This window comes from Neofelis nebulosa, chromosome 15, assembly GCF_028018385.1.
Source record: "Neofelis nebulosa isolate mNeoNeb1 chromosome 15, mNeoNeb1.pri, whole genome shotgun sequence".
Classification (NCBI taxonomy): Eukaryota; Metazoa; Chordata; class Mammalia; order Carnivora; family Felidae; genus Neofelis; species Neofelis nebulosa.
Genome location: NC_080796.1, coordinates 5016283 through 5041761, shown reverse-complemented (window position 1 = coordinate 5041761; position 25479 = coordinate 5016283). Strand labels below are relative to the sequence as shown.

Here is a 25479-nt window from a genome sequence, read left to right as displayed (position 1 = left end):
GAGATTAAGTGACTCAGCAAGATTCACTATTCTGAAGAGTGGGAGGTCCAGGATAGGAATGTAGATTTTGCCCGGGGACAGAGATCCCTGAAAATCTGGGACCTTCCCAGGGCACCTGAGATCATGCCTTGAACCCCTGAGCCAGGGGCTCCCCCAGTCTCTTTATCAAATCTTCCTCCCCAAGGTCTCTGTGGAAGACAGTTGATGCCCTGGAGGAGGTGCCTAAGCTAGGAGAAAAGTGCAAATCCTAACAGCCTCCCACCTCTAGGTTTCAACCCCTGACCCAAGGCACAATGCAGTTACCACCAAGTGAAGCCCTTCTGAAGGAGCAGGGGAAGCCCAACAGTGGCCATCCTCACCCGGCGTCCACACTACCAGGGCTCTCACAAGGAGCCTTCCCCAATGGCCACTTGGCCACCTTCAGTGGTCAGTGGTCTGCCCAGCTCCCAAGCTGACTCTGAAGCCACGACATTCCAAACCAACTGTCACATAACGGCTCTGCCCAGAATTAGCTTCCCTTCAGTTGACTAAGCCTGGCTGAGCAGCTACTGTGAATTAACTGCGAAACTGACCCATCGGGCTGGTGCTTTGATGGTTTATTGAATGTAGGCTGGGACACTTAATGTGGCACTGACTATTGGCCTGTGGAACCATCTGAGCAGCCAGGACTAAGGCCTGGCTGGTGAAGGGCAGGGGTTGTACTGGCTCTGAGTGGGCCCCTTCCCAGTTCCTCCTCCTTCCCCAAAATCTGATCTCTACGGACTCCTCATCCTTCTTGAGACCCTGCAGTGGCAGGGGCCCATGTCCCATCTCCTTTTAGATGGACCCCTCCATACCCACGGCCTGGAGAAGCCTCCTCCCCCTCCACCGCCATGACTCTCCCTAAGGATCACCCGGACCTGCATTGGTCTTTCATCTGCTGTTTACTGTTTTGCAGGTGATTATAACCAACCCTTTACTGAGAGACTAGATTCGAATCTAGGCACGGCAGTCTGTGTTAGTTAATCATAAATCCTTTGTTATGAAGCTCAGCAATGATTAACAAATTGTACATAAGGAAAGCCCACCATTGAAAACCAAACAGTATTATTAATTATGTGCTATTTTTCTTCTCGTCTTGCCTTGCGATGCTACCCGGATATATATTCATTAAGCATGTCAGCTATTGGCTTTCATTTACTAGCAAGCAATGGGATAGTTCATTAAGGAGCAAAGGCCCCACTGGAGCATGGATGAGAGTGCCTAAACAGGGAGGATGGACACCGGGCTGGTAATCAAATGTTTGAGTTCTTATTGGTCACGTTCCCTACAGTGTGTAGTTCTTGGGAATCAAGCTGTTTTTAGGGCTCATGCTGATAATGTTACCGAATATACTACATTATGTCCCTGAATCTTTTTTCCTGAATGAGTCTTCACACACCACATGCAACGGGGCTGAAGTCATCACCCAGGGAGCAAGAGATGCATGCTCCAGCCGCTGAGTAAAGCACCAGCCCGTTATGTTCCCGATTCTTATCAGATTTGTGCCGTGTCCTGAAGAATGACCACACCATGAAACTGACTGAGCAGGCGCTGACCAGTTCTCTAACTCAGCTGTACGAGGGAGCAGCAATGAGGGTGATGGCACAAGGTTCATTGTGAATTGGTACTTTGAGGCTTCATTTTCGTTGTCTCATGGGTAGGCTCACAGAACTTCAGCATTACTAGGACTCACTCGTATTGACAATGCCATCCAACACCTCTAAAGGATCTCTTCAGTCCTTACTGGACTCAGGCCAAGTGCTGAGGAGTAGCTCAGCACTGGCAGAATTTGACCAGGTTTTCCTAACTTGCGCCTCCTAACTTTCAGAATCTTTGACCCGAACCATGTAAGATTTCTAGATCCTTTTCATATTAGTGACTACGGCAAGTTCTATAATAATCTGCCTTGAGAGTTTCCCTGGGCTATGGGACCACAGAGACTACCTCATAATAATAGACAGCATGTGGGATTTTCCTTGGTCCAGGTGATTCCTGATATACACACAGATGCTGGAACTCCTTTGCACAGCCAGTGATCCCATGGCTAAGTAGAAGTGCAGTTCAGTAGTTAAAGCATGAGCATTGGGACTACAGGCCTGGGTTCACATCCTGACTCTTAGGAGTTCATGCTCCTGGACACAAGAATCTCTGTGCCTCAGTTTCTCCTCCTGAGAAGTAGGAAGAGTAACAAACCATCACATATGTTTGTGATGGCATTGAATGAATTATTGCATGCAAAGTGTGCGGTGTATGACAAGTGGTCAGAAAGATTCATTAGAGGGGATAGATCTTAAATGAGACCTTACGATTTTGCAAGTTCCAGAGGTGGATTCAAACCTGGGACTCTGAGTTCCCAGACCATCGTTCTATGACACACAGCTGCTTTGCTTTGCCTAAAACTATCATTTTACCTCAACATAATTTAGTTTTGACAGAATCAGAGGCATCAAAAAAAAAAAAAGGAACACAAAAGAAAAGAAAAAAGAAAAAAAAAGCTGTTGGTGACCCCTGGATCCCACTCTCTGTGGCCCTTGACCAGAAATATTCATGATTGTTCTCCAGAGTGATCCAATGTATACAGTGTAATTCTGGATAACACCCAAAGGATAAAAGTAAATGTGTGTGTGGGGGCCACAAATTGTTGGAACTCTCATATTGTTAGGGTCTCTCTTGGACAACTCTTTATGTGAATGAAGGAACACATCTCCCCAAATACTGAACCCAGTACCCATTTTTGGTATAAAGCTTATAGGGAAAGCATGTTAAAAACAATGATGGATACCTTCCATATCAACCATTCTGGATTCACTCTACATTTCTGTAATGAATAATTTGAATACATACTTTTGGAGTTTTAAAAGATCCTACATTACAATAGACATTGCCATATGTTTTCTCCTAGGAATACCTAGTGGTGACAAGAAAGGGGTGCAGGATATAGGCCACTTTTCTCAATGAAGAAAAAATATCAAGAGAGCTATCTTGATAGAATAACCGAAAATCAAGAGATAAAGCAAAACTATAAAACATATTCATAACTCCGAACGACCAGATAGAGGAGATTTTAAACCATGGAAAAATATTTTGAGCAACAGCTAACTGTCCAGTTAGTAGCAGACAGTGTTAAGAAGATCTTTATGAACATACCACAGCAGCAACAAATCAGATTGCCCATCTTCGAAGACGCTAGGTATAGATCTGAGAACTCACTCGCTATCAGATTTGAAGTGCTCAGCTCAGAGACTGGCAGTTGGAAAAACGGGCATCTTACATCATTTTATCGCCATGGCAACAGAGCTTTCATGGGGAATGCAGGCGCACACCGTCCAACGTCTGCTGTGTGGACAGGTGCGGCTCTACAGACACAGGGACACCATTGGAGATTAAGTGCTTGTGTTTCAAAAGCTGAATCCTGGTCTCACACATTGTCATTCTCTGTTTTGAAAATAAATTACATGAAGGGAAATGACCTGACCCCTCCAACACCAATTATAATAACTAGTCAAAATTGCAGGGTGAAGAGGGAAAAAGAGAATATTTTGAGAATAAAGAGAGGTCCCATTTTTTTATTTGCAACACAATCCATACCCATTTCTACCAACCTCAGTCCCAGGACACCTCTAGAACAAAGTTTAAATTTTGTCCCAGATGAAATATTAGAAGTAATCATTATATCTTAAAGTAATTTAGTCAGGTTATAGACCCATTAATTATAAACACAATTTGATGTAGAGTAATTACACAGAAGGCATATTTATTTTCTTAGCAAAGGTGTGGGACAAGGAGTTTACCTTTAGCTCTTCACTGAAACACACATGCCTGTGTTTTTGATAAAACACTAACAGCTACATTAATTACATGTTTTTTCTCTACCAAATTAGTCTAGGAGTTTAGAATCAGGGATGGCACATATAGAAAAAGTCATAAAATGAAAAATAGTAATTAAAATAATATTTACATTAAGAAAAGATAATAAAAAGAAAATTTTCAACTAAAACTAAGGGAAAATTTTCTTGTGTCAATATGGGAAAGGTGAACAGAAATGTTATCGTGTTCTTTTTGAATGGTAGAATGAGACTTCTATTAATTTTATATGTTCTAAATCTTAAGATTTTCTACTCTGCCATTGTATGTATGTTTTCATCAGAAAAACAATAGGAAAGGTATTAAATTAATATAGATTTTATAAAGGTATAAAATTAAGTAATAAAGATATGTATTTACATTGCAAAAAAAGAAAAAAAATGTCCAGGGCTTTGAGCTGAGATGCAAGGAGGACCCAGACTTAGCAGGATCCCCCGTTCTGTCTGCATGTACTACCTGGCCTAGACATGAACCCAGGACAAGGGTGACTTTCAGGATTCCAACAGCGCACAATTCTCCACCTTCCAGGTCACTGTTCTCTGATAAAAATTATGCAAAGCACATACATAGTTTTGGCTTTGCCAGTAAACACACTGGAAAAAGGAAAATCAAAAACAGTAAAACAGTGAAGCTAATGTGAGTAATATATTTTTGATCCGATCCATCCAAAATGTTAAGATTTCCACTGTGACACATGAAACGTGACCACATTTCAAGGGCTTGAGAGCCGCTCAGAGCTGGTTGCTACCGTAGAGGAGAGTGGAGATGGAGATCATTCACAGCACAGCAATAGAGTGGACGGTACTGTTCAGGATCTCCTAGACTATACTTTAGGAACATAATGAAATAATCCACTTTGTCAGACTGAGTACTGGGAATCACATCTCTGCCTGGAATCTCCAGACCCAGAGTCAGTGTGTGACAAAACCACATCCGTGTTGCCAGGCATGGATTGGATGGTCGGCACTCAGTAATGGTTTAATCATCTAAATTCTCCATCTTGCTATCTCCTTAGCCATCTTCTTTAAAATGTGAGAAACCAATTAATTTAATGAATGTATAGGAATCATTTGAATTACCTAAAAGAATTCAGCGCTCCCCTCACCTCCCCTTGAATCCTGGCCTCCAGACTTACATTGGAGTTTCTCTCTCTCACTCACTGTATTCACACCCTCTCAATGCCCCATTAGTCCAATATTACTGTTACTTAATTCAGGTACATACTAGATTCTTGTACCTGGAGAGAGTACCTTCCCAGTTCTCTGGGACACATGATATTGGCTTCTGGTGGTCCCCAATCAGGGAGAAATTGGGCCCCCAGGGGACATCTGGCAAATTCTGGATACATTTAAGGTTGTCAACAGTGGGGAAGGCACGGCTGGCATTTGGCAGGCTGAGGCCAGGGATGCAGCTAAACATTTTGCAAGGCATCCTGCAGCTCCTCACAAGACTTACATTGCGTAAAATGTCAACAGAGCCCAGTTTAAGAAACCTTGTCTTAAGCCATGTCTATTAAGTCTCTTTAAGAAAAAGGAGGATTCCTCCCAATCTCTTTGAACCCAATGTTAAAGGGTCGATATCTATCTATCTATAAGGAATTAGGCACAGACCCCACTGGTGTGAATGCATTAAATATATTCTCATAGTTAGATTTTGTAAAAAGTAATGAGGGCTCGCCTGGCTGGCTCGATCCGTGGAGTGTGTGACTCTTGATCTCGGAGTCGTGAGGTTGGGCCCCAAATGGGTGCAGAGATTACTTAAAAGGAAAATTTAAAAAAAAAAATTTAAGGTTTATTTATTTTGGGGAGGCAGAGAGACAGAGTAGGGGAGGGGCAGAGAGAGAGAGGGAGACACAAAATCCAAAGCAGGCTCCAGGCTCTGAGCCAGTCAGCACAGAGCCCGACACACGGCTCAAACTCACAAAGCGCGGGATCGTGAGCTGGGCCGAAGTCGGATGCTCAACTGACTGAGCCACCCAGGCGCCCCAAACGTAAAATTTTTTTAATGTTTACTTGTTTTTGAGAGGGACACAGACAGAGTGTGAGTGGGGGAGGGGCAGAGAGAGAGGGAGAACACAGAATCCTAAGCAGGCTCCAGGCTCTGAGCTGTCAGCACAGAGCTGATGTGGGGCTTGAACGTGTAAAACAACAAATCACGACCTGAGCCAAAGTCGGATGCTTCACTGACTGAGCTACCCAGGGGCCCTGTTAAAAACTAAAATGTTTTAATGAAATGTAACAATCATTGCTTGGAGAAGTGTACTCTAAAAGCTCACTCCGGGGACACCATCATTTCTCCCCAGATATTTCTCTCTGTGATTGCAAATATGTATTTTCAAGGATTTGTGAAGCAAACTGGAGTTTGTGCAAAATCACAGGAAATTGGACAACAACGTTTCTGTTTTGAAACTTCTACCGACTGTAACAGAAATGAGACTACTAATGTTACACTAAATCCTATCCTGCATCTTCTATCTAAACTAACATTCACATCAAAACTATTATTGATTAGCCATTTCACAGCATTTCCACCCCTTGGTAATCCTAGTAAAGTGTATGAGGTTTAAATCTGTTGGTGGCTGACAAAGGTGTGAACTCAGAGCATTTATAGTCCATTTAGAACAATGTCTCTCAAAGTCAAAAACAACCACCACTTCTCGATATTGGCATTGTATGAGTTTCATGTTTGCTTTCCTTTGTTCAGCTCAAGTTTGGACATGTGTGAAAATGTACAAGAAGCACGAGAATTGAGAAGCACTTGACTTCTGAGGTAGGAACTTAGAAATAATTCTTAGATAATCTTAATATTTCCCCTTCTTGATGTCGTGCCACAATTCAGGCAAGTTTCCTTTGCTTTATTCTTTACATAGTGTGCAATCAAGTTTTCTCCCTTCCATTATGTTCTGTTGTTTGTATTACTCCTAGATAACCAGGAAAGTGTAGGGAGAAGCAAGGTCAGGAGACAATGTATGGGAAGTCTGATGGATTTCAAAGCATTAAGTCATAGATCAATCCAAGAGTCACTATTTGTTGTCTACTTTTCTCCTTGTATTTGATATCCAAAATCAAGACCACAGGCCCAGCTCTCTTCTAAATTTGTGTCATGAAAGAAAATTTAAGACCACACCCTCTATCAGAAGCCCCCCCCCCCCCCCGCCGCAAGTTGTCCTGGGAGAGCAAAGTACAAACACCATTTGTCTTGGGACAAAAGGAAAGGTTTCTACAGGTAGGAACAATTGAGGGGACATTGGGTGTAGCGGAGTTTGGCCACACAGTAAGGATGGATCAAAGTTCCCCGGAAAATGGGAAGGCTGAACACGTACCTACGAATTGAAACGGCTACAGTTTTGAATCGTCCTGTGAAGAAGCAGGGGGTGAGGCTACCCCTGGTTATCAGGAGACAGAAATGCTTACTGAACGGAGCAACTGCAGGATCAGGTGGGTGTTTGCCTTCCGGTGGGCATTTCAGAAGGTAAGAGTGGATGCCTTAAGCCTGCATGAGGCCAGGAACAGGGAAGTGCTTCCATCGTCTTTGACATAGCTCCACCTAGCGGCCAGCCGTGTTTACTACCACTCGGTTCACCCAACCTTCTTCGGGTGTCTGCCAAAGTCACTCAAGAACTACAATCCCTCCGCTTTCCTACAGTTGAAGAATAAAGACCCAAATAAGTGAGACACAACACAAACTTCTCAAATTTCATCGACAGATCACTAATAAAGATATTTAAAATGCGTGTAATTTACCAATTGTTGTTATGACCTTCCCATATTTTGAAGCTCAAATCTGTTTAAAGTATGCTTCGTGGGCTTTGATACACCGATAATCTTATATTTTACTGTGCAGGAAAACGTGATGGCAGTAAGAGATTTCTACTTTCTAGTCACTGGGTGGCAATAAAATCAAAGTGAAGAATTTATCTCCTAGGAGTGGAACCAAGCACAGCCAATTCCCTTCCCCTCCTCAGCTTGGTACCCCACGGTTCCTCAAAACTAGGTTCTGGGCCCACATGTTTCAAATCGTTGCACTAACGTGAGTGAGAATTCATATCCTATAGAAGCTAAGTGTATTAAGTAGTAAACCAGAAGGTTTTAATTTTAAACAGTGAGTCAAATTGAAATGGGAATTTTATGACACATTATGTGCTTGACAGATGAAGCATATTTGTGTAAGCAACATAACTATGGAGTATTGTATAGAGAGAGTAATATTAATGAAATTAAATATTCATGTCTGGTTTTGTCCACAAGACAAGGAAAACATGATATTTATTGACCACAGATAATTCTTCACCTTTATCAATCCTCATATTCACAATGTCTGAAACTGCTATTTCTTTTGAAAGTTCGGTTCCATGTGGAATAAAAACACATGTGGCACCATTTCTGTCATCAGGAAATCTCAGTCCTCCCAGAATTAAATTAAAACATAATCGGATGATGAAATAGGTGAGTCCTGGTATGGTAGGGTGGCAAGAGGACCCTTTAACATAAGGAGCCCCTTCTGAATCAATCTCATTTCAGAACTGAGCCCCCTTTGAAAGGAGTTGGAAACCAGAGAAGAATCTCCTAGAGGAGGAGTCCACTCTTCTGCAACCTCCTTTTTGCTGGTCAGTGTTCTACAAAAGGCACATGGGAGATGGCAAAGTGCAGGGGAGGAATCCTCTATGAATACAGCAAGTGTTATGGAGGCCACCTCCATCACAAACACAGTGTGTGCCCCTAGGGACACTGTATACGCCTGGGCTTTCTGTTCTAGGAGCTGTGGGTGGGAGTAGATTTTCAGCACCCAGGCTTGAGAGATGACATATTCTTTCTTTTCCCTGAACAGATCATGACTTGGACTGTTGTACGAGATGTTGAATTGAGTTTCTCCCATTGATTGGTTCAACCTCTCAGCTGCTGCTGTGGGTCTGAGCCACGGCCAGGTTGGAGTGGTTCTGTGAGTTGGGAGGATCTCTCAGCCTAGACTGGCAATGGCAGGCAGAAATAGAATGGGACCCACCCATGTCAACTACAGATTGTCTAGTAGCTCTATGGTAAAAAGAAACAAGTCAAAAATCAAATCATTGTAATGGGCAAAATGGTACCACTTCAACGTGTATTTGATTTCAAAAATACATTGTTTTTAAAACCTCAACAAGAAAGTTTCTTCTTCTTCTTCTTCTTCTTCTTCTTCTTCTTCTTCTTCTTCTTCTTCTTCTTCTTTTCTTATTCTGTCCTCAGAATCAGTGTGCATGTCACACTCAGAGCTCGGCTCAATTCAGAGGAGCTGAATTCCAGGGCCTCGATTTCCACAGGCGGTTGGTGGCTACAGTATTGGACACTCCACGTCTGGTCTATTTTACCAGCTCAGGTCAAAGCTGAATGACCAACTGAGTCTTTAATTCTACTTAGCATCTCAAATATCAGAAGAGCAGCACCAAGAGTGACTTATGTTTATATTTGTAGTGCATGGCATTTCCTAGTAGAGGGAGGACACGTAGTAGGTACGTGACATGTCTGTGCAAGCAAAGAGGATAAAACCCGACGCAGTCCTGTTCCTTTAGGTCCTTAGGAAACTCTACTATCATGCTCATTTTTCCACAGAGAGTGAGTATGGCTGAACATTTTAAAGAAGGAAGGAGATGTCTCATCTGCCTCAGTTATCTTGAAAAACCCATGTTCCTGGCACAAAAACAGACACATAGACCAACGGAATAGAATAGAAACCCCAGAACTAGACCCACAAACGTATGGCCAACTAATCTTTGACAAAGCAGGAAAGAACATCCAATGGAAAAAAGACGGTCTCTTTAACAAATGGTGCTGGGAGAACTGGACAGCAACATGCAGAAGGTTGAAACTAGACCACTTTCTCACACCATTCACAAAAAGAAACTCAAAATGGATAAAGGACCTGAATGTGAGACAGGAAACCATCAAAAGCCTAGAGGAGAAAGCAGGAAAAGACCTCTCTGACCTCAGCCATAGCAATTTCTTACTCGGCACATCCCCAAAGGCAAGGGAATTAAAAGCAAAAATGAATTACTGAGACCTTATGAAGATAAAAAGCTTCTGCACTGCAAAGGAAACAACCAACAAAACTAAAAGGCAACCAACAGAATGGGAAAAGATATTTGCAAATGACATATCGGACAAAGGGCTAGTATCCAAAACCTATAAAGAGCTCACCAAACTCCACACCCGAAAAACAAATAACCCAGTGAAGAAATGGGCAGAAAACATGAATAGACACTTCTCTAAAGAGGACATCCGGATGGCCAACAGGCACATGAAAAGATGCTCAACGTGGCTCCTTATCAGGGAAATACAAATCAAAACCACACTCAGATATCACCTCATGCCAGTCAGAGTCGCCAAAATGAACAAATCAGGAGACTATAGATGCTGGAGAGGATGTGGAGAAACGGGAACCCTCTTGCACTGTTGGTGGGAATGAAAATTGGTGCAGCCACTCTGGAAAACAGTGTGGAGGTTCCTCAGAAAATTAAAAATAGACCTACCCTATGACCCAGCAATAGCACTGCTAGGAATTTACCCAAGGGATACAGGAGTACTGATACATAGGGGCACTTGTACCCCAATGTTTATAGCAGCACTCTCAACAATAGCCAAATTATGGAAAGAGCCTAAATGTCCATCAACTGATGAATGGATAAAGAAATTGTGGTTTATATACACAATAGAGTACTACAGGGCAATGAGAAAGAACGAAATATGGCCCTTTGTAGCAACGTGGATGGAACTGGAGAGTGTGATGCTAAGTGAAAAACGCCATACAGAGAAAGACAGATACCATATGTTTTCACTCTTATGTGGATCCTGAGAAACTTAACAGAAACCCATGGGGGAGGGGAAGGAAAAAAAAAGAGGTTAGAGTGGGAGAGAGCCAAAGCATAAGAGACTCTTAAAAACTGAGAACAAACTGAGGGTTGATGGGGGGTGGGAGGGAGGGGAGGGTGGGGGATGGGTATTGAGGAGGGCACCTTTTGGGCTGAGCACTGGGTGTTGTATGGAAACCATTTGGACAATAAATTTCATATATTGAAAAAATAAATAAATAAATAGTAACAAAATAATAAATAAATAAATAAATGAATATCATGCAAATTAAAAAAAAACAAAAACGAAAAAAACAAAAGAAAAACCCATGTTCCTAAAATGTGGTGATGTCCGCTGCCTGCAGTGTGTCAATTCATGCCAGAAGGAGCCCTGTGAGGATGGTTTGTTGTGCCCATTTTGTCTGTGCTCATTCAGAAAGATAAGATCAAGACAGGTGGTCAGCTGGGGAAGCTGGTGTCCGAGATCGAGGAACTGGAGTGGCCTTGGAGAACTGTTCTCATCCTTTTCACAGAAGGATGCTGAAACACCAAGGTGAGGCATCTGTCCTGTCCCAGGTCCTCTGACTCACGTCCGGGGACAGGAGGTAGGAATTGGCCTTGGCTAAGTTAGATGTTGAAACGCAAGGTCCAAGCAAGCATAGGTGGCCCTTATAGACCGGATCCTTTCCTATGGGCAAGGAAAGCTTTACCACTCTCCCAGAGGGAAACAGACCAGCTCCTCTCTATACAAAGCTCCAATTGGGGAAGCTAACGAAAAGAATTACAAGAGGAAAAGCCCAAGTCCCACCCTCTGGGCCCTGTGAGGAACAAGAGGTCTAATGATACAGGGTGGTGAGAGTGGTGACCCTGCTCCCCACCCCACATGCAATACAGACTATCATGACACCTGCACAGTCACAATGGACTGTGAAACTCTCCGCTCTTTTCCTCACTCACAATCCTTCTTCCTAACACCCCATCAAACTTTGCCTACAGCTTTCAATTAAAACACAATCAGTACGCGTCCTATTGGAATCATGAATTATATGTCTTTAGCATATTCCAGCAAGGTAAGGTCACAGAAGACACTGATTTTTAAAATATAATACAAGTTCTATTTCTTATATTTATTTACAAAATTGGAAAGAGAAATGTAAGTAACTGGAAAACCTTACTCCTTAACATATTCCAAGTTAGCACGGCATTGAATTTGCTTCAAAATTGTCTGCTCTCTTTGGTTTTTCTGCATATATGACAAATCTGTAGAATCCCAGTCTGAGAAATGGTGCCACAAGGTGACCCAGGGCGTCCAGAGGACTCTGAAGGGTTTGGGGGGGTGACTGGCCTTGGGAAACTCCCAGGCCGGACTGGAGGCTGCTGTGGCCCCTATCTAAACACAGGCTGCTCTGTGCCCATGAGGATGCGGAGCTGAGCCAGGGGAACCACCTTCCTTGATTCACAGGGAGACCCCCGGCCTCTGTCCTCCTCCCTCTTTCCCCTGGAGCCTGACCTGGGAAAAACCCAGCCCACCCTGCACTATCTCACCTTGTTGAGTGGCTGATGTGCTCACTGTTTCCCTTGAGAGGGTTGGGCAGCATAGGGTCCTGCAGGACTGAGATGTTGAACCCTCCAGGGACACCTTTCCCAGAGAACACAATGTGACCTGCTCCATGTGGCCCCGCAGGGGCCTCCAGCCCTGTCGCCCAAATCCAGGAGTTCGTGGAGTCAGGAGTCAGTGTCCCAACAAAGTTAGGGCTGGGCAGGGCATGGCTATCTGCTCCCTGGGCTATGTTGTCAGTACACCCTTCACTTGTGGCACGTGGCCATAACCTTCAGGTCCTCCCGCAAGGTCACGTGCATTGTGGGCTGCCCCAGCGAGCTCCTGGGCGTCCAGGTTCCCTGAAGGGCACTTGATTGCCTTCTGCACTTCCTCCTGCCTCTCTGCACTCCATTTCCTCCTCCTGTTCCACTCCATGCCCCTTCTTTCTTGACACATTCTCTTTCATCCACGACAGGAGGATTTCTGGAATCAGATTCCTGATGGAATAATTCTTGTTTTAAAATTGTGTGATCTTGGTAGCTGTAAAGGCAGAAGACAGTCATGTGATTGCAGAGGCCCCCATCCCCGTCTCTGGGGCAGGAGAGCACCAAGACGGGCTCGGCCAGGGCAGACACAGGCTCCCAGGGGGGCCCGCCAGCAGAGCGATCCCAGCCCTCCTCATTCCAGCCTGGTGCCCAACCCACCACACAGGGCTGCTCAGCCCTGGAAACAGGGTGCTGCTGGGAAAGCTGGTGACGGGATGCTGGGGAGATTATATAGACGCTGGAGATGCTAGGCCCTCCTGGGCCTGGATGGGACTGGGTCCTTCAGGATGGGAATCATCCAAAGAGGGAGCAGGGAAGAGTCACACAGGAGACTTAAGCGCCAGAAATAAATAGAAAAGAGCCAGAAGTAGGAAGTAAATTATATGCAGATGGCTAGCGTCTGAATCCTAATCCTCAGGATCTGTAAAACAGACTTCTGCATGCACAAGGGCAGCGACAGTGATGGGGTGGCCATGGGAAAGAGAGGATGAGGTCAGGGGAGGTGAGAACTCGGGCTGCTGGTTCTGGGATTACATCCCTGACCCCAGATGGCAACTGTGCCCTCACACTACAATCCCCCTGGGGCCCTCTTCCCACCTTTCTCCAATGTGATGAGGAGCAGGTCCAGGGACTCCAGGTCCTTCCTAGTTCTCGGATTCCATACCTGGGACCAGGAAGCAGCACCTGAGCCACCCTGTCCCTCCAAGAGGCAGTCACTGTCCCTAGGACTTTGTGTGCAATACACTGCCCGCCTCCCAAGTTCCCTCCCCAATGACCACCTGGACTCCTTCCTGCCTCCAGATTCCTGTCCATTTCCCGTCTCCTGGTCAGCCTCCACCTTTGTATTTTCCTCCAATATGGGGAGAGTGGAACCCAAGTGTGCATGCCATGGCTATACTGCCACCTTCCCTAACCAATCAATCCATCAATTAATCCAGCCAAATCCAGGGGCACCTTCATGGTTGTGCTGGGCCGTTGGAGAAGACAATCCATTCCCCATACCGTGTGGCTGGCCTGTGCCTGCTCTGACCTTAGGTACCTGGGGGATACTGGGCGTTCCCACAGCCCTTTCCTCCACATAAGTCCCAGCCCCTTAGGGACAGTGACCATGACATTAGAGGTAACCTAACTTTCCCAAAGTCCCCCAGTCTATAGGTGAAGCGAGGGGAAAACCTCAACAGGTGCAGCCGTAGAAACCCCTGTGCCTGCCAGCCTCTGCTCTGAGCACTGGAAGGAGAGGGGGAGCACCCAGGCAGGCACAAGAAAGATCACACGGAGGGCTATAACCATGGTGTGGGGAGCAGGCCCATTGCTGTGTGGCTGGAGGAGTGGGATCTGACAGGGGCAGGCACCCCAGCCCCACTGCCAAGAGCCTCTTTCCTGGGGCTGTTCACTCCCAGGAGACAGCTCAGCGGGGCCTGGAGACCCAGTGTGTGCGAGGGCCCAGTGGCATTCACACAGGCCTCTAGAAATCCTGCCATCCAGGGAGGGTATCAGCGAGGGTGGGGGTGGGGGGAGCTGCACAGAGGTCCCTTCCACGTGGAGGCAAGTACAGGATTTATTCGGCTCCAGGGACCCAGGATTTGGGTGAGGAGAGGAGGAGAGAACTTGCTCCAGGGAGCACCTCCCACCTCACTTCTTCAGACGGTCCCAGGAGAACTTGCAGGAGCTGGAGAGGAAACGTTCTCTGTGATGCCCACCCAGGGAGCACCCTTTCACCCAGGGGCAAAGCTGAAGGTAGCCCATACAGGCGCTGCTCTGTGACCTGAAGGTGCAGAGGGAGAGGGTCCCCGGGTCCCCAGCACCCAGCTCACATGGAAGCACTTTGTCTCCGTTTCAAGTGTGCATGCCAGAATATGCCTCATCAGACCACCTCTGTCACAGATCACACCAAATCCGACCCAGTAAACTGCCCCTGCTCAAGTCCCAAGACGTGGGAACCTACCGCAACCAAGGCTTTGATGCTTGGCAGAGGCAGAGCAGAAGAGAGCAGGTCTTAGCGGAAAGAGAGACTTTAAATAACAAAGCAAGAAAAGCTTGCCAACAGACATAACAGCTCTTACTCCTACAGCATTAAAATATGAGAAGGACGCACATTTCCTTTTCTCTCTGATTTCATACCCACCTCCCTCAGTCTCCAAAGCGGCAGGTATAACCTGACAGCTCCCAGAAACCATTTCCTGATACACCTGAGGGCTGTTCCCTACCTAGGGGTTCTTCATCCTCGCTGCTCGAATCATATCTTCAGTGGACAATCCAATCTTTACAGACACAAGCATGAGCAAGCAGGGTACTAGAGAGAGGGTCTCCCCTGTCCCTGCTGCTCCAGCTGAGCCCATGCTGGCCCACCCGGCATCAGCTGTCCTTCCTCTGGGTCCTCAGACCTTCCCTGGGCTCGGTGGAGTCAGAGTCCTTCAAGGAGACATTGACCACCCTTGCAAACCTGCAAATGAGAGAAAGGATCCACCTTCACCGGGCACTTCCCCAGCTGCACTGGATCGTGATAGCTCTCACCTGGGCACGAACCAACCTGACCTTCCCACTGTGACGGACACATGGTGGGTTAGGTGGGTTCCATGAGCACACCCTGGGCCAGGCTCAGAGCAGCTGCCCAGGAGAGCCGTCTGTCGGGATGGAAATGCTCTGTGTTGTAAACATGCACCTGCTGGGTACCTGAACTGTGGCTAGTGTGATGAGGGATGGAATGTTTAGCTTCATTTACTTTAATTCATTTAAACATGAGCCGGCCCGTCTGGCTAGTGGCTTCCCCCCGGATAGTGCAGCTGTAGGATCCAAAGATGCAGAAGACTTGACGTGCCCGCCCTGGGGGTGCCTGCAGAGGATTTGCTGGCCTGACACGGTCTCTCATTAATAGGTTCTTAGGGCTCATACACATGTGCCAGGCACTCCATGAGTCCCTGGGAACACTCAGAGAGGACGGCCACCCCCCAAGCCCTAGAGGAATCCCAGCAGGGGCCCACTTGTAAGCAGAGTGAAGAGCATGACCCCCCACAGCTGTGCTGGATGTAATCAGGGCAGCAGGGTGGGGGGGCACCTCACTGTCCTCAGGAAACCACCCCCCCTCTCTCGGATCTGGACCAGAGCCGGGAGAGATACCCAACTTAGTGTGGGGCCCGACAGGCTGGGACAAGCTGAGGAGGGACCTTTCCACTCCTGAACTAGATCCCAGCCCAGAAGTTTTACAAGAGGCGCTTCCCAGTGCTGAGCACTGTGTGAGACAAGAGTGAGGGCGGTGCTGTCAGTGCCCTTGTAGTGACCACCCAGGGCTAGGGCTCCTGTGCCCACACGTGGAAGGAAGGGTTAGAACGGATGGGGTTTAGAACCGAGAACTCCAATACCTGTCAGAAAAACTCTCCAACTGATGTCCTCGGAGCCAGGGAAAGGTACCGCGAGGACTACCTTAACCCTGGGATCAGCCCCCACCACTTTGCTCAACTCCCTGTGCACTGGAGCCTGTGCCCCTCTCACCTCCTCTGCAACTAGAATGTTCTACAGCTGCCCTGGTCACGTGGGGTGAGATCCCTTTTGTATGAATGTGTTTCCAGCCAAACAACTCTTGGCCAACAGTGTGTAGACAAGGACTGGTTGTCAGGTGATCCCCAGAAGCAGGTGAAAAGTACAAGCTGGTCCCCCCTGGCCCCCAGTGGATCAGGCCTGGGAACCTCCTTGTGTCTGGCCTGGCTCTGGTTCCATCCCTGTGATATGTCCTGGGTGGGAGAACAGGAGACCTGACTCCACTGTCTGCCCCTCCCCAGTGTCAATGAAGGAAAGAGTCTGGTAGATGGAGAAGAGGCTGGGACAGGAAGGAAGGCCCTCTCCCCGGGCTTTTAGGACGATGTCCATGCAGTGCTCTCACCCGGCACCCCGGCTCGTCCTGCCTCATCCCTGCTCATAAGTGGTCCCCAGGCAGGGGATGCGTGAGAGACAGTCCATGGGGCTTAGGGCCGAGGGCCTCGTTGCAGTGCCTGGCTCCCCATCCACAGGCTGTGCTATTCCCCATAATCCATCCCCCTCTCTGGCCTCCCTTGTCCCAGAGGCCAATTAGATACCATTAGGGCTCCTTCTCTTAAATTAGGATTGATCCACCTGCCATAGCGTTAAGGAAACAGCCTGCTCAGAGGTGAGATCTATCACTAAATGCAGTGGTTATTGACCCAATAATGGTGATTTTGAAACAGTTTTGTCCACTTAGAATGCTGGGAACCCTTCCTAGCTGGCAGTGGGATTTCCCCCCAAGTTTATTAGCATACAATGAACTGTACACAAAGTGCAGAATTTGATCAAGTTTGAAATACATATAATTGCATGAGACAATGGTGATGGGAGTTTTCACTTAGAAGCTGATGTTGTCACCTGTGTTTTTGGAGGGGACACCAGTCTAGGGAGACACACACACACACACACACACACACACACACTCAGAGCCACATCACCTAGATTCACACAGGAAAGAGCCCACCACCATACACACAAACCCTCACCACCCAAAGGGAGCAAAAGTGCTTGTGAAGAAATGGCCACGGTTCTTTCCCTGTAGTGTCAGCCTCGTTCCCCACATCCCCAGCCCCCGTTCCCAGCAGGCACCCAGAATCGGGGTGGCACTCCCAATGAAAGCCAGCAGGAAAGCCCCGCGTCTCTCACCACCTAGATCTTTCCCCAGCAAGTGTGGGACTCCATGGAACTCATCACCATTTTCACTTAATCCCGAGACCACCTGCAATGGACAGAAAAGCATGAGGATCAGATCGCTCCCATGTGTCCTCTGGGTGACTTTAGAGACCTAGCCGGGAGACCATCCAGTAGAAGCCCCAAAGGCCAGAGTAGAGAACGCTGCTGAAAATTCCTGGATCACGTCCTCTCAAGTCCATGTCGGTTGCCAGTCATGAGATTCTTAGTCCGATGAGGGGGCATTTCTTGCTAAGGGAAGCCCTGCCCCCCTCTACCCCCACCCCCCCCACACACACACAGTCTACGAGCTGGTGCAACCCTTTGCAAACAGCTGCGTGAACCAGATGTCACTGGTAGGACTCGACAGCCATCCCCAACAAGGAACTGATCAATATCATCTGTGATGAGCATGCCCACATTTTCACACATGAATTCAACTGAAAGAAAGAAACCTAGAAAGCAGGGTTTGTGTCTCAGACACAGGCAGGTCAGCTCACCGTGGCACTGGACGGGGCCTTGGCCTCGGCCCTGTCCCAGGATGCTGCTCCACCAGGCCCTCGGGGGGCAGCCAGGAGGACACAGGGTAACTATCACTCAATGGCGGTGCTGCTGTGCTCACGTAGGGGATTCTGCTTGACACGACACGGGCCCAGCCTGCCTGGCAGCAACAGGCTAACAAGCAAGAACTGAGCTGTTCCGGGCCACCCGTCTCGGTGAAGGAAGGAGGCAAAGGAGAGTGGCGGGAAGGGAGAGAGAGGCAGAGTCCAGGCTGATAACAAAGCGCATATTGAGTTCCTGTTTGTCACTGTCCCCGGCCATTAGGCTCACACAACCCAACGCTTCCAGGGCTTGTGGTGATCCTGTTATTAAATGCCCTAAAATATCTCCCTGAGTCTTATCTGCTTTGGGCCAGAGGCTGAGGAGTGACCCCAGCACTGACAGGTGTTGACCTACATTGTCCGAGGTGGCCTCACACTTCTCACAAACTGTAGGCCGACCGGGAGCACAGGGCTTCCTACCTGCATTTCACACTAATGGCCGTGCCAAAGTCAGCTGAATGCACTTGTGGCTGCGGGGGGTGGGGGGGGGGTTGCTGCGTGACCGATGAGGCCACCTTGTAAGGCTGGCAGGATCTGGGACCTGGGTGGACTCTGGCGCTCCAGGCATGTTCCCAGATGCCGTAACTCCCTCGCCCCACGTCGAGTGCGTGTGAGGAGTGCAGGTCAGAGTTCAGAGCTGCAGCCACGTGCCTGGGGGCCACATGGTAGCTCCTGAGCTTGGGCCCTTCATCTCTGCACCTCAGCCCCTCTCTCCGAGGGGCGGGGAGAGAAAGCCAACGCCAGCACAGCCGTGGCGAGGGGTGAACAAGACAATGTACGCAAAGCGTGCCGGGCGATGGGGTTCTTTCTCAGAAGAAGGACCCAGCGTTGTGACGTGTACATGGGGCATACATCTCCTGGGGAAACACATGTTCTTACCCACAGGCACTGCCCACACCACACGTTCACACCACGCAGACGCACACAGAGACCCTGCCCCTAAAGCCCGTACACACAGACCCGCCCCGTATAAGGGAGCATGGCTGTTCCCAGGGACTGGAGCACTGGCCATGGTTCTTATCTGGAAAATCGGTCCTTCCAAAAATGTCCCCTTTCCCAACAGGAAGCTGGAAATAGGGTAACCTTCCAGACTAAAACCAGCAAGAAAGCCCCACCTTTCCTTTCTTGAGGATTTTTCCTCCATAGGCAAATGATTGTAAAACATGTACCATTTTCACGGGGCCTTGAGTCCCCCTGCAATCCCAGAAATGAAAACACAGTGAGAGTCAGGTCATACTGTATTCTGCTTGCATGGGGCTTTTGTTCTCTTGGGAGTCTAGGAAACCAGATGGGAAAAGGCAGTCGACTCAAGGGAACCCAAAAGCAAGAGTAGATCCAGTGTACTTATGCCAAAAGGCACCAACTTTTCCTGGACAGTAGGTCTCAGGTCCATTTTGATTGGCAATTATAAAATTCTTTTCCAAGGAAGAGAAATGCCAAGATGTTCACTGCTGTCCAGTTTGGAATGGATGCTGTCATTTCTGAGTGCCCTCTTGACTCAGGTATCTGTTGGTAAGAGACTCCCAAATGACACTCTCCCCACCATGGAAACTGCATATGCCATCCATAATATACACTGTCAGGTCGTCCTGCGTGAAATCCATCAAACCCGAGATAAACCGCCAAAGCAACATATCAATCTCAGACAAAGACAGGAGACCTTACCTTGGCATTAGATGGAGCCTCTTTGTCTGCTGTGTCATGAGGAATTTCCTCGATAGGCCCTGGGGGGGGATCTAGAACGACGTGCCAGTCACGAGTGGTGCTACTTGGCACTTAGGCAGCTTTGGTCGACTGGGCACGGAAGGGGGCTTATGGAGCCGGTTAGTTAATAACCATGAGCAGGGTTTTCCTTGGTGCCAAAGGAAGGCAATGGGAAGAAGCAGAAGATAATGAGAAACAGAGCCTTTAGACTTTCCAGTAAAGGCCATCCAAGTCACCGTGACATGTTCATGATTGCAACTGTATGGCATTTTGGAAAGGGCAGATCTGGAGAGACACTAAAAAGACCAGGGGTCTCAAGGAAAGAGGAAGGGGTGAACAGATGAAACCAGGGGATCATTAGAGCAGTGAGACTCTTCTGGTTGGTTGGTACCAGATATTCAATGTTTTTTCCAAAAAAAGGACATAGAAATTGGGGCACCTGGGTGGCGTAGTTGATTATGAAGCACCCGACTCTTGATTTCGGCTCAGGTCATGACCTCACAGTGCGTGGGTTGGAGCCCTGCGTCAGGCTCTGCACTGACAGCTTGGGATTCTCTCTCCCCCTCTCTCTCTCTGCCCCTCCCCCACCTGCACGTGTGCACGCGCTCTTTCCAAAATAAATCTTTAAAAAACATAGAAATGTACAACACGAAGAGTGAACGTCAATGTCAAGTATCCGTCAATATTGGTTCACTAATAGTGACAGGTATAGCACAAAAGGACTAGGGGTGAGTAATAGAAGAAATAGGATGGGGGGAGAGGATAGGGCATAGGAGAACTTTCTCTGTTATCTGCTCCATTTTTATGTTAATCCGAAGATCTTCAGTAGTTACAGAATGATTTAATTAATTAAATAATTTATTTTTATTAATGAAGAATTACTTTTAAAACACCCGGTTTATTAATTTGAAAATAACCTGGCAGCGGTGTTTCAAGGAGAGATCTAGCTCCACTCATGTTCAGCAACCAGTTAATGTGCAAACATTAGCTTGAGACATTGTTTCCCACGAAATGTCAACAAGGCTGAGTTGTTAACCCATGTTTACTTCCATGGTCATAGCCTTAAGGTCTGTCTGTTGCGGTCAATGAGAACTTCTCACAGGTGGAATAAAAAAGCATGTGGCGCAGCACCTTCCCCTTTTCCATTATACGGGTACACTGAATAAACTTCCATCAGCATTGAATTTGCTTAATGACTGAATTTCCACAGTACCTTCCATTGATTTGTTTGCGGGGTGCACCCTGGGGTGCGGCAGGATGCTGTTTTTGTTACCCGCTGCTGGGGGTGAGGTGTGTGTCTTCTTAGATGCGGAACACATTGTCTTTCCACATCCAGCTCATACCACTCTGGGAAATGCATTCACACAATAAGAGCTGGTGGGCACCTGGCTGGCAGAAGATCACAGCGAAAGTAGTAATGACTTATTCACAGTTCAAACTTTTGATCTCCTGTGAACCAGCTGATCGTGCACTCCAGGATCTTGCAGTGTGCACTTAAAAAACCCAGCAGATATGGGTGCCTGGGTGGCTCAGTCGGTTAAGTATCCTGACTTCAGCTCAGGTCGTGATCTCACAATGCCTAGGTTTGAGCCCCGCGTCAGGCTCTGGGCTGACAGCTCAGAGCCTGGAGCCTGCTTCAGAGCAGGGCCTGGGGACCCCTATCTTATAGTTGCCGGCATGGAACCTTAGAGACCTTCAGAGATTCACAACACCGATGAGGGATGGATCTGGGACAGGAATGCAACGGGTTCCCGGGGACAGAGATCCCTGAACCCCCAAGCAAGTCCTTTGGATCATGCCCTTGACTCCTGCACCAAGGGCTTCCCTCCCTTCAGTCCTCAACTCCTCCTGCCCCAACGTTCCTCCTGGAGGAGGCGTCTGAGCCACAAAAGCAGCCTGAATCGCAGCTCAGCCTCTTCTCTGTGTCTATCAATCCCCGACCCAAAACATGACACTGTTTTCCCCAAACCAAGCCCCACTGAAGGAGCACAGGAAGGAGCCCAGCTGTGCACATCCTGCCCCCACACCTTCACACCATCAGCCACCTCGTGTGGAGCCTTCCCCAATGGCCAGTTGAGCACCATCAGTGGCCAGGCGTCTGCTCGGCTCCCAAGCTGACTCAGAAGCCAGGACGTCCCAAACCAACTCTCACACGACGGCTCTACCGAGAATTAGGTTCCCTTCAACTGGCCAACCCTGGCTGAGCAGCTAATGTGAATCAACTGGGAACGCGGCCTGTTGGGCTGGTGCTTTGGTGGTTTATCGAATGAAGTCTGGGACTCTCAGTGTTTCACAGAATGTTGGTCTGAGTAACCGTCCAAGCAGTCTGGGCTAAGGCCCGCCTGACTCAGGGAGGGGTTGTACTGGCTCAGAGGGGGCACCTTCCCTGCTCCTTCCTTTCTCCCCCAAATCCAGGCTCTAGGACTCCTCATCCGTCCCTAGACCCTGCAGGGGCAGGGGACAGAGTCCCATCTCCTCTTGGACGGTCCACTCCTTACCCACAGCCTGTGACCCCACTCCAGGATTTCCCGAAGGATCCCCAGCCCCTCACGACCTCTGCCACCAAATGTTTATTTCATGAACCTGAGAGAACTGTCCCTTCTCACCACTCTCCCAGGCAGTCAAGGCCAGGAGAGAACGCTGCTTTGCTCTGGATTCTTTTGGCAGAAGGCAGAGGGGAAGGGCTGTGGGCAGGGGTGTGAGGGAGGGCAGGGGGTAGTGGGGAAAGGGGAAGGGACAGCATTCTTGAACATTCCTGCAGAGACCAGCAGAGCCAGAAACCCAAGGAAGGAGCTGGTGTCCAGAGGGACGTAGGCCCAGCTGCTGACGGGCGGCCCAGAGCCATGGAGACGCCCAGCTGCGCCCTGCACAGAGCCCTCTCCTGCCCGGGCATCCTGAGCGCTGGGGACGCGGGGGCAGCGGAGGCAGTGCCCTTAGCTGGACACAGTACAGATGGAGCAGAACAGGGCAGACGGGCCTCTGAGCCCGCGGACCCGGAGACCCAGCACCTGGGGAGGCCAGGAGGGCGGGAGGCCGGGAGCAGGCTGTTCCGGCACTGGCCCTGAGTCTTGGGTCCTGTTAAGGGGACCTTGTCTAGCCTCCTGTGCTGAGGCCACCAGCTCATGCGGGTCACATTCCTGGCTTCTGTGCCAACCTCTGTCCCAGCCTCTGAAGCTTTCTCTTCCAGATGTCCTTCCCTTCCGCTAGATGCTGCTCTACCGTCCCTGGCAACACCCCCATTTCTGATCCCTCGGTCCTCGTGTGGAAGAGACACGGAGGTGATCTGGGGAGTCCTCCCCATTCCCTGCAAGCTGAGTGGAGGTCCGAGTGTTCACCTGAGCTCCTTGACATCGTGGTGACAATATTAACGCCCAGAGCTAGAGCTGGAAAGGCACTCAGCCTGAGTCAGGCTCTTTTCACCCGTCAGCTTCTTAACCACCCCCAGGCCCCTTGAAGTTCGTTCCTGCCCTACATTCCAGGAAACTGAACCTCAGAGAGCTGGCGCAACCTGCCCAGAGTCACACGGCACGTGAGTGGACAGGCTGTGATTCGCACCGAGGTTCCTAGGTTCCAAACACCAGAGACTGAACCACTTTTCTGTCCCATTGTCTAAGGCAGTGGCTAATGATTGAGTGCCTTCTATGTGCTGGACAGCAGCCAGAGCTTAGAGAACGGAGACAAATAAGACAGACTCACTGTGTCCCCTCTCCCGGGAACCTAGCCCCCACATGTCCCCAGCATCTAGCACAGAGCTTGGCACAGACTGAGGCCTCAGTCAGTGACGGAGAAATGAACAGGTATTGGTTATACAATAAGCACTTAAGTCTGAAGACTTTTTGTGGTCCATCCCAGGGAAAGTGCAGGACAGATGATGTCCTGGGACCTCACGTTTGTCCCATCCAGGCATCTGTCTGGGTCCTCAGGCATCTGTTTGGGTCTGTCGGCTTAGCCCCACTGGACCATCCCAAAGGCTCCTCCTGCTCCTGGAGTGCCGCTCTCTGTAAAACAGTGGTTTGGGATGACTTTCCCAGTGGCACATGCTTCTTCGTTTTTCCCAGTGTTTCTCGATTTCTTGGGAGCCTTAAACAGTATAGAGAATATGGTGGGTTCTGTAGATGCCTCCCCCTGGAAAGCACACGTGAGCCTGTAGTTTACATCCGGTTTCAGGGGCTTCGTAGACCCTAAGCTAAGAGTCTCGGTTGTAGAGGATCTTGAAGACCACAGACATTCAAAACCAACAGAACCGCATCTCAAAGGGTGCCATGGATTCAATCAGCAAATTCGTTATCAAATTCCCGCCATGCGCTGTGTATCATGATGGGTTCTGGGGACCTCAGGGGACAGCTGCAGCATCCAGGGGAGTCAGGAGGCAGCTCCTGGGAAGCAGGAATCCAGTCAGCAGCCTCTGGGCTCCCAGCCACACCTACAGAGTGGCCTCCAGTGGCTTCCGCAGATTCCCACGTCCCTGGGGCGCCTGTGACTTTTCTCCCCCCGGTCCCTCTCCATTAGAGTCCTCGGGAGCAGGCTTATGCAAAGATGACGGTGGACGATTCTGAATGTAGGCACTGTCTTTAGTGCTTCTGCTCCAGAGTATATCCCACAGGTGTGCAAGTTCAGCTGCCAACTTAGTGTTACAAGTTCAAAGCCACCCTCGTCCTAACTTCCTCAACAAAATGTCAGGAACCTCTTCCTCTCCTTTTTGTTGCTAACAATAATAATGACAACCACCAATAATAACAAAACATTTCGCCATTCATTGGGCACATGTGTATTGCCCTTTTGGGGGCACCTGGGACTATGGGGCGAACAAGATCCCAGGTGCCCAGGTGGCTGAGGGCTAGGGGTGGGGACAGGATGAGTTGATGCCTGGCCACAAGTGCCAATCTACATTTCACGGGGTCTGAAACTGCCAGAATTTTGAAGACCGCTTTGAGGAAAAAATTAAAACTGCAAAAACAAATTTCGGGTCAAAAGTGGCAAACTGCGGCGTTAAGAAAAAGTCTAAATATTGGCGACATTACAAAACCCAGAAAATAATGCTTTCCTGTATTGCCTGCCAAACATACAACACTTCTCATTTTTTTTTTAATTTTAAAAAATTTACTTTGATGTCATGGTTTTTGATCGCTTCTCCATAGGGCAACGCTTTTTCTAAGATGTTCTAAAGAACAAGTAAGCTAGGATTGCAGTCTTTCTTCTAACATAGAAGATACCACCTTGTTCTTTCTTAGTTTAGAAAGCAATGTCAGTGTTGGGGTGCCTGGGTGGCTCAGTCACTTAAGCATTTGACTCCTGATTTTGGCTCAGGTCATGATCTCACAGTTTCGTCACATCGAGCCCCATGTTGGGCTCTGTGCTGACCCTGCGGAGACTGCTTGGGATTCTCTCTCTCTCTCTCTCTCTCTCCCTCTCTCTCTCTGTCTCTCTGCCCCGCCCCCCCACTGGCACCTCCCCCCCCCAAAATAAAGAAATAAATTTTAGAAAGGATTAAGACGGTAAATTTCATATTATGCGTATTTTAGCACAATTTAAAAAAATGAACACAGCAGTACCACAAAAGACAACACAAAGTTAAAAGACACAGACTTTAAGGAAAAACATTTGTAACTCATATGCAAATAAGCCCACAGACTATATAAATAACATTTCTCTATAAATAGGAAATGATTACAGATCAAGTGACAGAAGAGTAAAATA

General features: G+C 48.3%; 2 long non-coding RNA genes across 6 annotated transcripts in view; one reads left to right on the top strand and one right to left on the bottom strand.

Moving 5' to 3' along the window:
- LOC131495943 (uncharacterized) overlaps positions 1-9055 on the top strand; it is a 47331-nt gene extending 38276 nt beyond the window's left edge. For 3 of the 5 annotated variants that reach the window (XR_009254186.1, XR_009254185.1, XR_009254189.1), the window contains 3 exons: positions 6589-6654; positions 8228-8491; positions 8713-9055. This is a non-coding gene — a long non-coding RNA (uncharacterized LOC131495943). The remainder of the gene's footprint in view (positions 1-6588; positions 6655-8227; positions 8492-8712) is intronic. The other 2 variants (XR_009254187.1, XR_009254188.1) reach the window with 2 other exon arrangements.
- A 2751-nt stretch (positions 9056-11806) lies between these two features.
- On the bottom strand, positions 11807-15549 carry LOC131495986 (uncharacterized). Its single transcript, XR_009254241.1, has 2 exons — positions 14998-15549; positions 11807-12785 (listed from the first exon to the last, which is right to left on the bottom strand). It is a non-coding gene; the product is annotated as an uncharacterized LOC131495986 (long non-coding RNA).
- Positions 15550-25479: the final 9930 nt, after the last annotated feature.